Here is a 5,373-nt window from a genome sequence, read left to right as displayed (position 1 = left end):
CTGACCTCGTGATCCGCCCGTCTCAGCCTCCCAAAGTGCTGGGATTACAGGCTTGAGCCACCGCGCCCGGCCTGTTTCCATTTTCTCACATTACTTCCTGGTGCCTGGCATAGGACTATAATAGAAACATTTTTATAAGTGATTTAAAGGTAGTGAATGTGATGAACTAGAAAAGAAGAAAAAAGCTTCCTGAGTCACCCAGACTTCTTCATCCTGGCTCTGTCACTTTGTAATCTTAAGGGTAAAGATGAACTTCTCTGAGCATCAGTTTTCTCACCTGAAAAAGTCAGGAAAATATTATTTTCCATACTGGGTTGCTGGGGCAATTAGAAATACAGCATCTGAAAACTCTGCATAGTGCTTAGTACATAAAAGGTAATTAATGAATGTTTGCCATTATACTTATGTTGAAGTTAAATTAACATCTTAAAGAACTGTAAAATATTTTTCACTGTTTTTTTTTTTTTTTCCTTTTTTCTTTTTCTTTCCCCCTGAGGCTTGAGAATGTCATTTCCTCTAAATGCCTGCCACCCTCAGGGAGTTCTAGTAATAGGGTGAACATAATAACATCAATGGAATATGAGGAGTTACTATTAACAGATACCATTTTTGTTTCCCTTTTCATTTCTTTTTTTAGTCATTTGGGAGAAGCTCTTCCAGCCCTGGGCGATGCGGTGTGTCAGCGTCTGCCTTTCTGCTGGCTCCTGACAGCACCTCCCTTCAGGGGCCGGGGTGGAGCTCTTCATGCCTGCCTCCTCCTGCTCACATTTCTTGGTTCACTGGAAAAGTCCCCAAATCTTTTTGTCTGCTCAGTTGTAGCCTAGTAGCCAGAGTGGCTCATGGATTAAATGGAGAGGAACCTATGTTTCTTCTCTTGCTTTTCAGCATTTTGGCTGAATTTTGAATTTTTATCTGCCCCATTGAGTCTGTTGGCTCTGGCTGCTGCTGTACCAAGCCCTCTTTCTGGTGTTCATAAACCAATGAAAGTACTATTTCATGGCCTGGGTCAGGCTTGTTTGTTGGTTTCATCTTAATTAGAAACAAACCTCTTTATCCTCCCTTTTCTTCATCTTCCAGGGAGAAACGGATTTTCTAGGCAGAGCAAATTAATCATAGTGGTGTCTAATAAAAAACAATCACCACTGCAGTGCCTGGCACACAGTAGGTACTCAGTAGATGAAAGAAACAGTTCCTGTAGCTCTTTCAAGGTATCCAGCATTTTGTGCAGGTAGGCTGGGGGCTGCTGAAGGATCTGTTTGTAAAGGATGAGAATTAGCTTAAGTAACTTGGGTTGGAAAAATCACTCTGTCTTCTGAGTGACATATAGGGGCTGGAAGGTGGCAGAGAACAGGGTTGGAGAGTTTCTCTGGTAGGTGGATTAGTGTTGTTCCCAGCTCAGAATAAGGTGCATATTTGAAAGTTACTTAACACAGAGCCTTGGATTCTGCCTGTACAATAATAGACATTGAGTAGTTGTGATAAGTAATCATATGTAGCACTTAGGTCTTTTTATCTTCAAAGAACTTTTTAAAAAAAATGCTTTGGCCGGGCGCGGTGGCTCAAGCCTGTAATCCCAGCACTTTGGGAGGCCGAGATGGGCGGATCACGAGGTCAGGAGATCGAGACCATCCTGGCTAACACGGTGAAACCCCGTCTCTACTAAAAAATACAAAAATCTAGCCGGGCGAGGTGGCGGACGCCTGTAGTCCCAGCTACTCGGGAGGCTGAGGCAGGAGAATGGCGTAAACCTGGGAGGCAGAGCTTGCAGTGAGCTGAGATCCGGCCACTGCACTCCAGCCTGGGTGACAGAGCGAGACTCCGTCTCAAAAAAAAAAAAAAAAAAAAAATGCTTTTAAACACAGTGAATTCTACGTTGTATTCTTTATGATAGCCCTAATGTTCTCTTCCGTGTCCTTGTCGTATTATGTTTCTTAGGACGAGTGAGTAAGCTTTGTCAATTAGTTTATAAAACATTTATGCATTGAAAGCCTCCGGGGAGTGAGAATTGAAATTACAATATCTGGGGCGTCATATTTGCTGGCAAACTGCTGTCTTAGCATTTTCCTCTCCACTGTCTGTTTTTCCCAAGCTATAGCAAAGATTCAAATGAAATTTAGGCATTGTGTGTGAGATTTAGTTTTTCCTTGAAATACAGATGCTCCTAGACTTATGATGGCTTTTTTTTTTTTTGCCCTGATAAGCCCATTGTAAGTTGAAAATATTGAAAACATTGTAAGTAAAAAATGCATTTGATATAGCTACCCTATGAAACATCCTAGCCTAGACTATCTTAAACATGCTCGGAACCCTGACATTAGCCTACAGTTGGCAAAACCATCTAACACAAAACCTATTATAATAAAGTGTTGAATATCTTACGTAATTTATTGAATACTGTACTGAAATTGAAAAAACAGAATGGTCGTATGGGTACTGGAAGTATGGTTTCTACTGAATGTGTTTCGCTTTTGCACTATTGTAAAATTGAAAAATTGTAAGTCAGGGACCATCTGTAGTTCTGTCAGTATGGGTGAAATGCTTGCTGTGCGGTGCATTGAGTTCTAAAGTCAATCCTTAGCAGATACTTTAAAACAACAAACAACAAGAAGTTTCTTGGTTAATAGAGAAGAGGGTTTGCAGTTGGCTTCATAAATTTCTTCTCAGGCTTCTAAAGTCATGAGTCAAGAACCTCCGATGCAGTGCTCGTAGGTGCATCCTTTCCTTACTCACCCCATATTTCATTTATGTAACAAGATACTCCAAAGATGTCCAGAGAAATAAAGACATTATAATTCCAAATGATTAGCTCAAATCCGACTGCCACATTCAAGGCTTAAAAAAAATTCTCAATTGCTGTGAGGGATTAGAAAAATGGCAGCTGGCAAATATGTCTTCAGTATAAAGGTGATAAGACACCACTTATTCTTTATATAAGCAATTTTTTTTTTGGTGAGGATATGGAGAAAGGTAATAAAATCATGGTCTCTGCTGTGGGTAAAACTAGTTTGAGAGCCCCTCCCCCACTGCTTTTTTCAGAAATTTAAAAAGGAGGTCAGAAGCAGAGAGTTAGTTTCCCTGACTGGGGGAGGTTAAGGAGAGGAGTGTGACTGAGGTCATGGGGAAGGCATGGTGAAGTTTCACAGGCTTGGGGATAAGTTTCTCATTTGATATGGGATATAATTGAGAGTTACATCAAATGGAGTTGCCATCAACATGACTGCTAATGGTGACTCTGGGTACCAGAGGACATGGCATAGTAGTACAGTTATGCAGTAATCAGACCCTGATTAACGATGATGCTGATGATGGCATTGATGCTTTATGGAGAACTTTGTATGTGTTTTCCCCCGTTTAATCCTTACAGTCACCATTTTCAGGTGGTAGCTCAGAGTAGTAGATACTTTTCCCAGGGTCATATTACTTAGGGGCAAAGCTGGGATTTGTAACCATGATGCAATACTGCACCTGGTGGATGTAGTCAGGGTTATCAAAATAGAGAAAAATTGACCCAAAGATGTATTTCAGAGGCAGAAACAATAATAGCTTAGTAATAGTCTAGGTGTGTGAACTTGAGACAAAATGAGTAGGAAAAAAATGGTTTTTAAGTGACAGTTTTGGAAAAGAAGCAACGGGGGTGGCAGGAATGAACAATACAGCTCTGTCTCGGCCATGTTTATGGACTCTTCTTCCTAGAGAACAGCCAATAGCCTTTCATCAGTGTTGATTTCATCTTTCAGCCTTCAGAAGACAGCCGTCACTCCAAGTGCTTACTGTCGATGTGGAACACAGGTTGTAAACACAGTGCTTTTGTGCCAGGCTCCGGTCACATGTACAAGTGTTGACTCTAGCAGCAGACCAGTACCTATTCCCAGTGCAGCTCAAATTCACACATCACACCATCACATTGTCTTCTCATTTAGCCAGTGAAATGATTGGTGTCTCATCGCAGCAGTACAGTAATAGTCATTGATTGACAAGAACTTCTCTGGGAGGGACTACATTTATTCTAGTGTCTCCAGATCAGACCTTTAGAACCAGGAGAGGAAGTCTGTTCATGGTCAGAGTTCTTGCTGAGTCGATGTAGTATTCTGAAAGCTATTGTGCCAAGGCCCCAGGATTCTCAGACCTGACTGAGCAACATGTAACTGATCTGATTTCTCTCTGACTCAGAAGGAATGCTAGCTATATCTTGAATTTGGTACTGTGACTTCAACAGTGGATCAGTAAAGGGGCTCATACCCGATGGACCACCATCCCTTCACCCTCACCCCACCAATGTCTGTCTGCGCTTGGCTTTTCGGACTAATGGTGAATGCTTGAACCTTCTTACTCCCTTAACGTAAGCTGCTTATTTTTCAGAGGTGACAAGGTGCATCCTATCCCCATGAAGGATTTCCTTGATGGAAATAAGACTCCCCTTGGGAGAGAAATATAAATGTTGTGAGCAGAGTGGCCTTATGGCAGCTTGCTGACTTCCTAGAGGGGTCGTTGTGGGAGGAGAGCCCTGCTAGTTCCCTTTGCCCCAAATTGTGTCCCCTCTGTGCTTGCTGCAGAATCACAAAGTGTACTGGTAGCTCTTAATTACTTCTAGTTAAAGAAGAGCAAGCCACCTCGTCTCTGAATTACTTAGAGCAATAGTCTTTAAAAGAAACATCCTCCTTTCCCTCCCTTTTTGCCCCCCAGCAAAAAATTTCCTATTAGAAAAAAGATATGAAGGCATTGGTTAGTTTTCACTTCTTTTCCTAAGGGATATTCAGCTAAATATGCTGTCCTGAGAGAATTTGATAGAAGCAGATAAGATTTTTGATAAGAGTTGAAGAGAAATTCTGAGAAGGGAAGGTTAATTATACTCCCTAATAAAAGCCCGAACAAACAACAGGCATAATTGGTTGTGTATTTGGGGTTGTGTCAGTGAAGTGGAGTGTATTCTACATACCACAAGTGGGAGGGAGAATGCTGAAAAAAAGAGAAGTAGATGCTTGTCCAAGACAGGAAATATACCACTTCCCTTAGGAATCTGCCCATAGGCCATCTTTGCTTATATTATCCATGCATTTCATTGGCAGTACTCTTCTGGAGTGAGAAGTGGTATATGAAGTTGGTTCTAAAATCCACTCCTCCCATCTCCTTCCTAAGAGATAGTTAACCCACTTTGGGCTAAGTCAAGAGCCAGCCAGCTATTTTTGCCCATCACTGTAAGTAGCATTACAGCTCACCTTAAATATTGGGAAAAAGTCCTCATCATTTGTTCATTCTATTAACTAGGGCCAGGTGTTGTCACTGTAGCTCTACTTCCATTTCACTCCCATTAAATCTTAGCAAATTCCTAGCACTCTGAACAGTGTATTTTACTTGAATGACTCCCATGTGACC

This window comes from Colobus angolensis, unplaced genomic scaffold, assembly GCF_000951035.1.
Source record: "Colobus angolensis palliatus isolate OR3802 unplaced genomic scaffold, Cang.pa_1.0 Scaffold215, whole genome shotgun sequence".
Taxonomy (NCBI): Eukaryota; Metazoa; Chordata; class Mammalia; order Primates; family Cercopithecidae; genus Colobus; species Colobus angolensis.
Note: the sequence above shows the minus strand (reverse complement) of the source record.